This window comes from Canis lupus, chromosome 18 (genome assembly GCF_048164855.1).
Source record: "Canis lupus baileyi chromosome 18, mCanLup2.hap1, whole genome shotgun sequence".
Taxonomy (NCBI): Eukaryota; Metazoa; Chordata; class Mammalia; order Carnivora; family Canidae; genus Canis; species Canis lupus.
Genome location: NC_132855.1, coordinates 38,075,268 through 38,090,357, shown reverse-complemented (window position 1 = coordinate 38,090,357; position 15,090 = coordinate 38,075,268). Strand labels below are relative to the sequence as shown.

Genomic DNA, 15,090 nt, shown 5'->3' with positions numbered 1-15,090 from the left:
CGATCCCCTTATAACACACCACCTCAGAACCACTCCATGTATGCTCAAAGACTGTGTGGCAATCTGTGACTTCCCTGGTAACTCAGTCAGCCCAGAGTCCAGGAAAAGTGTGTAGAGTCCAAGGTTGGGGTTGGGGGGGTGATGAAGAGAGGCATGGCCCAGGGGGTAAAGAATAAAGGGGAGATGGTTCAGAATCCCTTGAACAAAGCAGAGACCTGCTGGTCCTACCCCTTCCATCCTATCCCCACATCCTAACTGAGAAATTTTCCATTCATCCACACAGTTGTACAAATTTATCTAAGCATCTATGATGCACAAGACAAGACTTGCAGGGCCTGTGCCCCCAGAAAAGAAAATAGAAAGTAAACAAACATTGTGAGGAGGTTGGCAAATGTAATAAGGAGTCGGGGGGCAGGGGTGAACATAGGCCAGGGGAGACCATGGCCTGGGAGATGGAAACTGAACCAGCTATGCAGGAGCTGGAGGGAGGACCTTCCCTTGGGGGGACAGCAGGAACAGAGGCTTTGAGATGGGGAAGAGTCCTGTTTGTGGAGGGACAGAAAGGGTGCCAGTGTGGCTGCAGTGCAATGAGAAGTGACCGGGAAGAGGTGAGAGAGACTCAGATAAGCAGGAGCCCGAGACTGCGGGGTCCTTTTGTGCGGGTTGTGAGAACCCGCTGAGTGATTCATGGTAGGACAGTGGCTCCATGTAATGTATATGAGCAAAGACCACAGGGGCAGCCAGGGGAGAGTGGACCCTGAACGTCGCAAGTTTGAATTGCGCAGGTCCACTTCTATGCGGAATTTTTCCGTAAACACGATACAGTACTATAAATGTATCTTCTCTTCCTTATGATTTTCTTAATAATGCTTTCTTTTCTCTAGCTTACTTTATTGTAAGAAATATAGCATATAATACATGTAATGTAAAATATGTGTTGATTGACTATTTATGCTATTGATGAGGCTTCTGTTCAATAGTACAGCTACTAGTAGTTATGTTTTTGGGGAACCAAAAGTCATCTATAGACTTTTGACTGTGCAGGGGGTCAGTGCCCCTAACCCCCACATTGTTCAGGGGTCAACTATATTGTGCATTGGAGCTGGAGGGGAGCAGGTGTCTGCGGACCGAGGAGGTTCTCCTCAGCCTTTCATGGAGCTACAGGAGCTGAAAGTGTTAGCGCTCAGGCAAGCATGCACTTTTTTCTTCCCTACCCTGAACTCAGTACCCAGTTCTTGTCAGTGGCGTTCAGTTTTCCTGAGTAGCTATTGTGTCTTTTGAGCTGGGGGTACATGACCACATTTTTGTCACTGTTTACTAATCACCTAGCAACATCTGCAGTCATCTGTACACTCATATTTTCCCTCCTCATGTTGCTGCTACTTGCTATCTAGATGCTGCAGAAACTATTCATGGACAAGGAATGCTGGGAATTTTGCCTCAGGATTAGAGAAATTTCACTTGGCGAGAACGTCCAAAAATCAGGTCAAAAGCTTTTGAAGGTCATTACCAGCTGCCATATAGAACATACCTTTCAGTGTTCTGCTGTTGGGCTGTCCTGCATCTGGTTCTTTGAATTATTCCAACCAAGCCTGCTTCCTGCTAACTTCCTGCTAACCACCAACACTCTGGAGTTACCTGGGCGGCCATCACGATCTCACCTATTCCTACCCTGCTCTCAATCTGATCTAGTATAATTCTAACCCTAGACTCTGTGGACCTGTTATCCTTGATAAGGAACATTTGTGGATGGTGTTTCCAGCTTTTGATCCTTGACTTTTCCTCATGACCTCTGACCTGGTTTGTCCTTCCACATCTCTGCCATTATGGAAACTGCAGGCAGCCCCAGCTGCTTACCTGACCCCCAGTGCTCCATGAGAAAGGCCTGGTGGCTGCCTGGATGTATCCTCTGCCCCACTGAACACGCCACCCCCAGGAATCAGACCATTAGATTAGAAGTTGCTTTTGCCTTTTTTTCACAGGAGCCTGGAGTATGTCCTCTTACAAATTGCACTCACAGCAGACCCTGATATTCTAGAATTCCCAAGGCAGATATGCAAATTAGATCTAAGCTGTGACCTTCATCTCTCACATGTAAAAAGAATGTGTCAGGACCCATGGCTTGCGAAAGCAACCTTATTTCTTTACAATCATTTTTAAAATGCCACTAATTGTTTTATTACTTTCAACTTCAACACAAAGCATTACTCAGACAGCTACTGAAACAGATGAGTACATAGTACCACCTCTGAATCACCTGCACAACTGCCATGTCAAGGACGAGGTTGCTGTTCTCCCTCTGGCTTTCTGGACTTCTAAATCTCAGCAGTGCTAGGATTGAAGAACACGCTGGGCTTCCTGCATACCTGCACCCCCTGTGGATACCATCATCTAAATTACACCAGCCAGCTCCTTCCTCATGACCTGAAAGAGTAATTAAGACTGTAATGAAGAAGAAACATTCAGCAAAAGTAAGCGTGACTCTCTTGCTCTTTCAGAGGCTGGGAACCAAGCCACCATGGGATAGGTCACTTCCTTGTAGGTTGGGACAGAAGGAAAATTATGACTCAGAGAGGTTGGTTCTCTCTTATGGGATACAAGAGGAAGCAGAGATTCCAAGGGTATTGTTTTGGGGGTTTGTTCTTTTGTTTTTTTCAGAAGAGTTGAGAAATATGTAAATTCATGCTCTTATCATTGGAGAGGACATGAGGGAAATAGGACTAGGAAGGCATGTGAAATAAGTAAAATTTTAAAATATCCAAATTTGCCATAAGAACGTGAGTATGTCATGCATGTCCATGAATTGTCTGTGTGTGATGTTGTTGAACAAATACTTTCATGTGCTAGGAGCTGTTGCATTCCCTTCTTATTTGGGGTCACTGCAGGAACATTGAATGTCAGCACAGTGAGCTGAGGCAGTGTGGAAAGGACACTGGGCTGAGGGCAGGGACATCTGGATTCTATCATGTGAGGACAGAGGGCAGTGTGGACCTCTATACAAGGGGCTGCCCTGATGGAAGGCTCAGACCCAGGTGCCAGGGGGTGCCCAGAGCAATGACTTGATCAATTAGTGCTGGACTCACTTGAAGATTAGCCGCACTCAGAGATAAACACTGGTAATGAGTGTGACAAACAGGGAACTAAGCCAGGTCTCTTCATGGTGACCCCTTGTTTCTTATAGGACATGCTTTCTCAGGGAACATCCAACCTTAGTCCACATGAAGCAGGTTTTGGGGTACAGAATGGGGGGAAATGTGAAATGCTTATGACCCTCTCGCCTTGCTGGCCCTCACCAACTATGTGGACGCCTAGTCCTTCTGAGATGAAATCCCTTCTGAGATGGACCAATTTCCCTCCCTAGCAGTGCAGTGCGGACCTCTAGGTTAATTCCTAAGAGGTCTGGAATTCCTGCTGAATTAGAAGAAATTGTGTTGTAAAACTTAACCGGTGAGATTTAGTACTGATGTAAAGAGGAATTGGTGTTTTACAGATAATAGCCAGTGGTAATTGTTACACAATATTCATGGAAATAGGTATAAAGCCTAATGACACTTGCCCCAAATGTCTCTTAAGTTACAATCTGCTCCCGGAGTACAGAGGACGGAGAAGGGCCACTGTGGATCTCAATTGAGGTTGTGGGGAAAACAGTAAAAGTTTGATTAAGTGTGGATTTAGAATTTGAAGATACTCTGGTTGAGAAGTCCTCAAATAGCTCTTCAGTTTCAACTCTGAAACCGATACTCTATTAACAACCCACAGGCAGTTTTGGAAGTAGCTAAGTGCTGTCTGACTCATATTTCTAATGCATTTCCTATATGCTCTGTGCAGAAAAGAAGTTGAGTTTCTGTTATGATAACTGGGCTACCCAGAATCAACTAACCGACAGGTCTGACTTGTAGCTGATCCACCCTTCTGAATACCTGTAACCTAAGAATGACCCAGAGCCAGAAAAGCTAGAAATCACCATTTATTCACTATCAGACTCTGAAGCCTTATGAAACCACACAATGGATTGGGGATGGGTTGTGTGTGTAGAACTACTCCCAGGTCACTTACCCCATTTCTAGGCTCCCTGAGTGACAACCTGGGGCAGTTCCAGCAATAGAACACATTTCTTGGAGTTAGAAGAACTGGCTTTGAGTAGTAGTAAATTTACTGTAAAACTGGCTAAGTGACTGTGAGCAAATCATTTCACCGTCCAGGAACTGAGTTCTGGCATTTGTAAAATGAAGGCTGTGGACTCAGTAATCCCATACATGATAAACTTCTACTAAGATTTATGATAAGAAACATGAACTTTATAGAAGTTAAGATGTAAGTCTTAAGAAGAAAAGTCTAGGCCTGGTTCATTTAGAACTTGTATTTCTCAAATCACTCAATTAAGTCAGTCTTGGAGTTATAAATAAAGGTATTTGACTGATAGAGAAACCTTTTCAGATTTCCTTAACCATAGGTAATATACACACTTAACAAAAATCTCTGATTTTTTCAAACTAGAACATAATTGTGCTGGATGAAAAAGTTTACATTACACAAAGAGTTCTTTAGGGTCGTACCTGACATTCCCTGACAATGATAGTTTTATGAAATCTTGTAATTGATTTGCTGTCTACATGTGGGTGTAAACTTACTCCTTTAGAATGTGGGCTCAATGGGAGTGCAACATCTTTTACTTCTTTTTCAGTCCAGCAACATTGAATTCAGTACTCTAAATATAGTCTGCATTCAATAAAAATTTAATTATTGACTGAATCTAGGCTGTCAGGGGGAAAAAGGACATTGCTACTTGTTTGGACATGCCCCTCTGATGAAATGCCACTTTTGCCTTTCTAGCTAATCAGTCAGTTAACTAAGTGTGGTGCACATTTGACCTTCTCCCTAAGAGAAGGTCAGTGGCTGAAAATGAGATCCAGCATGATCATATTAGGAGGATTTTCATGTGTATTCCATTAAGGAGATTAAATATCCAGGTGCTTCCCACATTTCCCCTTAGAACTTGTTAGAATCTCAACATTTCAAGACTAGCACCAACGCATTCATTGTCACTTCCCAATGATGTTTATAAAAGGGTCATATAATGTTAGGGTCCTTCAGAGAAACAGAACCAACAGGACGTATATACATAGAGTCATTGTCAGGAATTGGCTCACTGATTGTAAGGGCCTGGTAAATCCAAAATCTGCAGGGCTAGCTGACCAGGAGGCCCAGGGGGGAGTAGCAGCTCAAGTCTGGAGGCAGATTCCATCTTCCTCAAGGAACCCCAGTCTTTCCTCTTCAACTGATTAGATGAGGCTCTCCCACATTATGGAAAATAAAGTTTTCCTCAAAATCTTCTGACTTAATTAATTGAAAGTGTGTTTTTTTTTTAGATGTGACTAATATTCCTAATAACATCTAGATTGATGTTTGACCAAACATCTGAGCACCAAAGCCACACTAAACTGACACACAAAATTAACCATCACACATTATCAAAGCAAAAAAAAAAAAAAAAAAAAAAGGATTTGGGCCTCTTGCAGTTATCTTCTAAAAGTTCCTAATTTCTTCATTATTTAAAATTGTTCAGGGCACCTGAGTGGCTCAGTGGTTGAGAGTCTGCCTTCAGCTCAGGTAGTGATCCCGGGGTCCTGGGATCAAGTCTCACATCAGGTTCCCTGAAACACAGAAGAAAGAGCATGGTTTCCAACTCTCATGAGGTTATAGTCTGAGAAGGGAAGAGTGTGTAAACTATTGCCAGGCTGTCTGCTTGCTGTTCTGAGTTGCACAAGGACAACAGAAGAAGGAAGAATTAATAAGTAAATTCACATGTTGACGGTGCTTGCTTATGTAAGTCCTGTTTCTTTTCTCTATGAGGCACATGCATCCTCCCTGTATAATGGTTAGGAATTGGATTTTCCCTGGAGCTGAGTCTGAGGGCATGTGACCCCAAACAATCTGTAAACTCATTTACTCTTATCTCCCTAGCATACACACTAAGCTAAATAAATTTATTCTCCTGGTAAAACTTATCATTTAATGAAATGACATTAACTTGGTGGCAGTTTCTCTTCTGTTTGCGACTTTATTTTCCATTCTTAACTTTATGTTAATTAAGCTCCAGATTTTCTTTTTCACTGTGTTAAAGTACATGTAACGTAAAATTTGCCATCTTAGCCTTTTCAAACTGTACAGTTCAGTCGTATTTCACATCCGTGCCTGTGACTCTTTTCATCTTGGAAATTCTGAAACTGTACCAATAAGCAACTCCCTAGTCTCCCTTCCTCCAGCACCCTTCTGTCTTTATGATTTTGACCACTCCATCATATAAATGGAATAAAATAGTATTTGTCCTTTCGTGACAGTAATTAAACTCCAAATTTTGAAATAGGCTATATAGCTACATGTGTAGGCTAGAAAGATGTGTCTGGTGCTGGAGGGAAGGTGTGTAGGACTATGTCATTGAGACAGAGGCAAAATTTCCTTTCCCACAGCACTGGGATTTGATCATGCAGCCAAGATCCAGCAGGGTATTAAGGGCCCAGACTCTAAGTGAACCTTTATTGTCCAGGCACTGCTGAGAAGCCACTGCCAACAGGAAGTTGATTCTAGAGACTAGCATGCTAGCAAATATATATCCTGGGATTATGAGCACCTGGCAGTGGTTTTGGCAGGCCTCCCTTGGCCTCATTGACATCAGTGATAGGGAAGGGACAGAGATAGCCTCGTGGACAGAAATGAGAACCTTTCAGAGATGTCTAGTTCTAGGATAGCACCTTTGGTTTTCTAGCCCTTCAAGGGAGTGAAGAAAGCTATCATCCCTTCTATTTTTCTTTTCATATTTTTCTTTGCTCCAAGGCATGAGCCCCATTCATTGTCTGTGACCATGACACAAAGGTTAAGAAATCCTGCATTCTACTCAAAGTGTGGAGGGGTCTGGGTTTTTTATTGTGCCAGACATGTCTACAATTGCTTTCTGAGGTTTGGGGGGAAGCAAACAGAAACCTAAAGAGGCTTCTTAGTCCTCCTTATCATGTGCTTAAAATTCCAGTGTACTAGTAGATCCTAGAATGGTGAGAATTCCAGGGAAAATGGAATTATTAAAAGCAGAGCCTGAGGCACATGCCATTTAATAAAGCCACAGAACAGCCTCAGATTCTGCAAGTAGGGGGGAAAATGGTTAGTATAAGACTTATGTTCTGGCTTTTTAAAATGGTCTTCACACAGTCTTTACACATTCTGGAATTAAATGTGTATTATTCTATTTAGATGACTTGTGCACATTAACCACCAGTTTGAAATGTGACTCCAGGGCCAATCTTTTGTGCTTCTTTTTCTATGTTTTGTTCTTGCTCTTCAGAGGAATTGCATTAGCTCAAGTCTTTAAAAAATTACTGAAACTAAGAAATGTTGGTCCCTTGTATTCTATACTAGGCAAATACATGCACGATCAGTTCCATTTCTCCCTGTGGGCCTATCTCCCGGGAATCATAATTAGGGAGATGTTTCAGGAGCCTTGAGTCAGAGCAAGGAGCCTTGTGGGATAATGCAGATGTCTGCTAGCACCAGACTGTGGCAGCCCGATGCATCCGTTCACAGCAGGGGCAAGTCTGGGCACCAGACAGGATCATGAACTGGCACCCCCACCTCCTCTAGTGGGGCAGGCTAGGTACCACCGTATGCATTTTTAAGGTAAATTTAAAATATTTTTGGGATCCCTGGGTGGCGCAGCGGTTTGGCGCCTGCCTTTGGCCCAGGGTGCGATCCTGGAGACCGGGGATCGAATCCCATGTCGGGCTCCCGGTGCATGGGGCCTGCTTCTCCCTCTGCCTGTGTCTCTGCCTCTCTCTCTCTCTCTCTGTGACTATCATAAATAAATAAAAAAATTTAAAATAAAATAAATAAAATAAAATAAAAAATAAAATTTTTTGTCCTGCAAGTATCTGAAGCATTGTAAACAATCTCATGCATCGAGATTCTTTGGCAGACGCAGCCAGCAGGATTAAAGGTTGCTGTGTAAGTACCTCTCACTGGATTGCGATCAATTTATCCTAAATACTCTCAATGCTGGTGTAAGAGGCAGCATTTCATAAGGCTGCAGGGAAATGCCACAGGGTTATCATATCAGATAGGTCTAAGCCATAGGAAGAAGATAAAGATGAAGCAGGAAATATTGAGATGGGAGAAAGTAGAATGAGAAAAAGTAAGAAGGTGAGAGGCAGGAAAGGGAAAAAGAAATATTTCATAGGAGGACCTGTTTTTGTGGGAAGTATAAATCACCTTTAAAACTGCTCCAGGGGACACTTGGGTGGCTCAGTCAGTTAAGCACCTGCTTTCGGCTCAGGTCATGATCCCAGGGTCCTGGGATCCCTGCCTAGCAAGGAGTCTGCTTCTCCCTCTGCCTTTCCCCTCTGCTCATCATCTCAATCTCTCTCTCTCAAATAAATAAAATATGAAAAGAAAGAAAGAAAGAAACTGCTCCAAGGATTATGGTTCTCATAGCTATTTAGGCTACATGAATATCTGAGCCAAAGAACAAACCACACATCCTAACCCTAGGTTGATCTAACGATAATGCCTCAGGCAAGTTGCTACCTTTCTGCGTATTTTTCATCCATAATCTCAAGATAACTAATACTTGCAAAATAGAATGAAAATAGACATGACTGGCCATGATAGTGTTTGGCCAAACTACTGGTTGTTTTTTCTCAGCTGTGTCCCTCCTTCTTTCTTTGCCATGAAGTATTGACACTCACACATTTAACTTCCCTAGTGAGGCCCAAATTAGAGACAACCTCCAAAGCAAACCAAACACTAACCAACTAAATACACCAAAATTGCTCAGAACATATTATGCCAGAAAACTTATCTATAAATTTCTTCGGATTTCAGCATTATTGTCAAGAGACTAGGAAACAAATAACCTCATTCAGCACTACATGCTAGGTTATATATACGTGGTCTGATTTGAGTTTTGTCCAAACCTGCTCAATAGGTATCACTTTCTCATTTTACAGTTGTAGACACATTTCAGAGAGCTCATTGTAATGTATATTGGAATGGCTTTGCAAACCCATGTCTCTGACTTGAACCTTCCATTAATTCCTAAGACCAGTTACCCGTGTGGGGGAGTATTCTTTGAAGAATCAATTCAGGGACATACAATACATGTATAATATGATTCATAGAGTGTATTTACTGAGTAATGTGATCTACGCCCTAAGGTTCTCCACCTTCCTGTGCATATATTTTCTCATCTGTAAAATTAGGTTAACAATGGTAACCTCACAACAAATAAAGCAATGGAACAGGATAAATGATCCAGAAACATATCATTCATCTTTGCTCACCAGATGATCAAGGGGGCACTGCAGGATCATCACTTCATTAAATGGGACTCAGTTAACTGGATAGAAATATGGGGGGGGGGGGAAACATGGTCTCTACTTCACACTATATCTCAAAGTCAATTTCAAGTGGATTAAAACTTTTAGAATAATAATGGGAGGACATCTTTATTTCTTTAAGCAAGGATTTCTTAAACAGCAGCAAAAGTGTCCCAAACAGGGAAAAAAGGTAATAAATAGGACTACAATATAAGATTAAGAACACGGAAGGCACTATTGAGAGAGAATAGGTAATGTACAGTATAGAAGAAAAATATTTGTGCAACACATATGACTGACTCACATCAAAATACAGAGCACCTAAAAGTCAATTTGAAAAAGTAGATTGTTATGGTAATTAAACATATTAATACAGGTTTAGCGAAGAATTTGGTTCATAATATGCCTTCATTTCATATATGCTATTATTTTTATTAAGAATCTGAACAAAGGTTTAGGACTCTCCTGTTTTAAACTTCTGTCTATTACCAGCCTAAGGGTCTCAAGTTTTGGTTTGGAAAACATGGTAACCATAGTGATAAGGCACTGGAAAGGTAAATCTATAGACTAGGCTTCAAAATATATGATTCAACAACATCAAGAGAGCATTTATTTTCCCATTGTTTCAGTATTTTCTCACTGCTTTCTATTGCTGTGTGCCCATGGAAAAGGTGTAAGGTAAGAGTAATGCTACAATCTACATTTAGCTCAAGAAGCAAAGCATGCTCTCACTCCTCCAGTCAGTTAAGGGCATCACAACCTCTCATTCCTGGAGCACCTCCAAGCCCCAGAGGGCCTCCCATTTAGGAATCCTGAGTTCAGGGTCTCTCCTCTTAGTCCTCTGACTCAAGCCAATCTGAAGCTCCAGAGGGACTACAGTCCGCCCATCTACTTCGTGTCTGATCTCTCTCAAGGCCTGCTGGAAGGAGGGACTCTGTCCCCACATTTACCAAAGGGCTTTGGGACTCATTCTCTCACAGTTCTGTATAACCTGTATCCCTGTTATCAGTACCCTCCACCCCAAGTTGACCTAAGGAACTTCCATTTTCATGTGGAAAATCCCTTCAGAATCTTGGCTTCTTGAGTTCATGATCACTTTCCCCTGTTCAGCTACCCACTGTTATTGCCTTGTTTTAAACTTTGCCATAACCTGAAGTTCTAAATTCAAGCATGCTACTCTTTAAACACAAAACTCTGTTCTTCCAATTCTTTCTCATCCATTTGCATGACATTATTTCTTTGACTTCAACAAAGCCACCAGTCGTTGAATCTCTTCAGTTCCCAACTATCACCACTGTTTTCAGGTGAATTTTGTTCCTCCAAATTCATATGTTCAAGTCTAACCCCCAATACCTCAACATGCAGCTGTATTTGGAGATAGGGCTTTCAAAGAGGTAAATTGAGGTAAAATGAGGTCATATGGGTGGGCCCTAATCCCAAATGACTAGCATCCTTATCAGAAGAAGATATTGGGACACAGACATATGTATGCACAGAGAGAAGACCATGTGACAACACAGTAGGAAGGTGGCCATTTGCAAGCCAAAGAGGGAAGCCCTAGAGGAAACCAAATCTTCTGACACCTTGATCCTGGACTTTAGCCTCCAATGCTGTGAGAAAATTAATTTCCTTATTTAAAACATCCAGGTTATAGTATTCTTGCGGCAGCTCTAGCAAACTAATATAACCACTTTCCATATTTGCTTCTCCTCAGTTTAATTTGTATTTCATGAGCCATTCACCACTCTCTTTCTACATCTTTGCTCCATTGTCCTTCTTAGTTCATTGGCCTAGCAAAATCTCAACCCTAGGTGAATTTAATAGTCTGTCCCACGCATGTCTGCACCCAGGCACCTTAATGTGGTTGGAGAGAATCACAACACCATGCTTATTGGTAAAGCTTCAAAGCTATGGTTTCAGTCTCAACCAGACCTACAATTACCCTAATTTCCCTTTTATATTTATAAATATGCAAGCTTTCTACCTCTCCTCTCACTCTTGACAAGTTATTTTGCATCCTTCTTCTCATTTGAAAGGAGCCACCAGACAATAATTCATTCAACTTTCTAACACCAAATCAGTACATTGTTCTGCCTGCACCCCATCTTTTACACTTTCCTATGTGCTGCAATGGAACCGGTATCTCTGGCTAATCCTTCCACTCATACTGTAGATTGTATGCTCTCCATGTACCTCAGAAACTTCTTTCAGTGTTCTCTTCTTTTTCATATATTCAACCTCTCCCTCTGTATAGCTCTCTCCCAACATCATTTAAATATAATCAACCCTGTTCCATTAAAAACAAAACAAATATAAGAACCAGCCTTCATTCCGTTTGATAGACTGATAACCAAAAATGGCCTCAATTCTTTACCCCTACCAGTGGGCTTTGCAGTGGAACTTTGCAGCCCCTCCTATCAAGAGGTAGATCTCTTTCCCTATATCTTGAAGTTTGGCTGACTTTGTGACTCACTTTGGATAGTCAGGTGTGTCAGATAGAGTACCAATTCATGACTAGGCCTAAGAGATCTTGTGGGCTTGTGCTCTGTCTTAGAACCCTGCTATCACCATGTGAGCTAGCATGCTGAATGATGAAACATGGTCCAGGCACTGCCCCCACCCCAGCCAACAGAAAACCAACTTTCTAAACTGTGAGTAAGACCATTCTAGATCAGTCAGCCCTTAGATGAGCCCTTAGTTGCATGAATGGGCCTAGCTAGGCCCAGTTCCGAAGAACCATCCAACTCACCCATAGACCCAGGAGTGATAATAAATCCTTATTTTAAGATACCGAGTTTAGGGCTGTTTGTTACAAAGCAATAGCTAACTGATATAGCCCATATCCCCTTTCAACTGCCCTCTAGCCTTTTTCCTTTGGATTCCCAACTAACTATATTTCCTATCTTACTTCCCTCTCATTCTATCCTTTAAGCACCTTAGTCTCCAACCCTAACAATTACTCTTCTCAGGGTATTTTTGCCAAGATGTCCATGACTGCCTGTTGTTAAATGTAGTGGACACTTGATATAAATCTTACCAAACTTTGGCTCAGCATTTATCACCAGTGACTCTCCTGCTTTGGCTTTTGTGCTTAGATGTCTCACTTGTGACACCCAGGTTTCTCCTTCCAGGTTTCCTCAGAGGCTTCTCTTGGATTTCCAACCCTCTAACATCGTGGTTACTTAAGAAGTGTGTCCTAGGGTGCTACTCTTCCCACTTTATAATCCTTCCTGAAGACCTCTTGAACTCATTTTTTTTTCATAGAACTATTACTTCTTTTATAAATTTATTTCTATTAAAAATTTTAAAAGACTTATTTAATAACCACATGAGAATCACCATGATACTTTGCTCACCAAATTTAACTATGGTTTAGGTTAAGAAGCAGCATGTATTAATATTAAGTTGAATTTTTTCTTGGCTTGTTGAAATTAGGCATATTTTTAACCTTGTAGATTGTTTCTATCATATCTATATGGACAGATACTTTCTTTCAGCATTTTGAAAATGTCACAAAGTCTTCGGGCCTCCATTATTTTTGCTGAGAAGTTAGTTATTAATCATATTATTGTTTTGTAGGTAATGTAACATTTTTCTCTTGTTGCTTTCAAGATTTTCCTTCCATTTTTGGCTTTCATCAGTTTGACTCTGTTATGGCCAAGTGGGGTTTTCTGCTTTTTGTTTGTTTGCTTTTTAACATTTTAGTTATTTATTCATAAGAGAGACACAGAGAGAGAGAGAGAGAGAGAGAGAGAGAGAGAGGCAGAGACACAGGCAGAGGGAGAAGCAGTTTCCATGCAGGGAACCTGACGTGGGACTCGATCCCAGGTCTCCAGGATCAGGCCCTGGTCCGAAGGCAGTGCTAAACCACTGAGCCACCCGGGCTGCCCCAAGTGTGTTTTTCTTTATATTCATCCCACTTGGGACCCATTAGTTTTTTGGCTCTATAAGTTAATTTTTTTTTCTTTTTGCCTAATCTGAGATTGCCACTTTATCTTCAAATGTAGAATATTTTTACCACCCTTAAATCTCCTTCACATCCATACAGTCATTATTCAACTTCCTATAATATTCTCTATCTCATGTGGTCCAGAGCTTTAAATATTGTCCCTTTCATTCTCAGAATCTACTGAAGCTAAGATTTAAGACATTCCAGAATAAATGTTGTATGTATAGACTCCAGTGTTCTACTAACATCTCTAATTTCCACTTAGATTTTAGGCCTTGTATCCCTCAATATCTCATTAGCAGTTTGATGCTTTTAAGAAATTTCTTCTACTCTTTTCAACAATTTCATTGTTTCTAGTAATCAGATTTGTCTAACTAAGTAGCCTTGACTGTTACCAGGAATAAAATTCTCTAATTATAAATTGGTTCAAATGTTTTTTGATTTTTTTTTAAAAGAACATACATTTACTAAGGAACTCTCCCAGAAAGGCATGGGTTCTTTATAAAATGATGAAAATCCAGAGGATAAAAAAGCCCTCCCTGTCAAAGGCTGTACAACATCATTTGAATTGGAAAGAAAATCTGAAGATTTCCCACTGTAGCAGTGGAAACTTAAGAAAGCATACAGAAAGTACCAAAAACCTACTCAAGACTTTTAACATGTTCATAACTATTTTCTATTTTATGCCTCAGGAAATCAAATTATATCATTCAATATCCTGTAGCAAATAATTTGGGAGGCTTTTCTAAAAATAAAATAATGGAAAATTCATTTATTTTGAAAACTCACTTAAGTTTTGTGTAAAACAGAATGACCAGAGGAAGGGTAAGATTTGTACTGGAAAAGAGGTTCAAGATGGATAATCCTTAATTTGGAACTAGCAGTTCTAGGAAAGTGTAGATAACAAGTATATCATAGAAAAACTTTCCACCTATTCCTGCCAAAACTCCATTTAAAAATCATTTGCCAGAGCCTTTTGATACTGGAAATATAAATAATATCTATAGAGTTGTTTCAAAGCTTCATTATCTTAAAATATTTAAAATTATTTTCCTTTATCAAACAAACCAGATAAATCACTCGGAAATTTTTTTTAGCAGAGATGAATTAGGATTCTTGTCTTCTGACTTGCACCATGTTGCTTTCCCACAGTGATGAATATTTATTAAAATAAATTGTAGTAGTCACACCTGCAAACAAGAATGCACATAGGCTGTCAATTAGATTTTGGCTACACTGCCCAGTGAAAGGAAATGACCGTTCTCCTTCTTGTCCCTGGTGCATGAGTCTCATTTAAAATGCCTGTTTTCGGAATGCCTGGGTGGCTCAGTGGTTGAGCTGCCTTCAGCTCAGGGCATGATCCCGAAGTCTTGGGATCGAGTCCCGCATCAGGCTCCCTACAGGCAGCCTGCTTCTCCCTCTGCCTCTCTCTTTGTGTCTTGATTGAATGAATGAATGAATGAATGAATGAATAAATAAATAAATAAATAAATAAATAAATAAATAAATAAAATGTCTGTTTATAGTCTTCATTGGAATGACACATGTCACTCCATCAATAAGTAAATAATTTCTTTTTCAGGTAGGTGGGGTTAATAAGTACAAGTTTCTAAATGCCCAGAACATAGATCTTTCATCTTCTAATGTCTATTCTAATAAAAATGATTGTTCTTCATTTTTTATTATTATCTTTCTAAAAACAGTCTTAGTCTCTAGGTGGCTCCAAGAAAGGTAGTACTGCAAACTCTGACCTACATATTCCTTCTTTCTTTCTGTTAT

General features: G+C 40.6%; 1 long non-coding RNA gene across 1 annotated transcript in view; it reads left to right on the top strand.

Annotated features, from left to right (window-relative positions):
- Positions 1 to 2,336: 2,336 nt before the first annotated feature.
- Positions 2,337 to 15,090, top strand: part of LOC140608994 (uncharacterized) — a 128,773-nt gene continuing 116,019 nt past the window's right edge. The window contains exon 1 of the long non-coding RNA XR_012010995.1: positions 2,337 to 2,471. This is a non-coding gene — a long non-coding RNA (uncharacterized lncRNA). The remainder of the gene's footprint in view (positions 2,472 to 15,090) is intronic.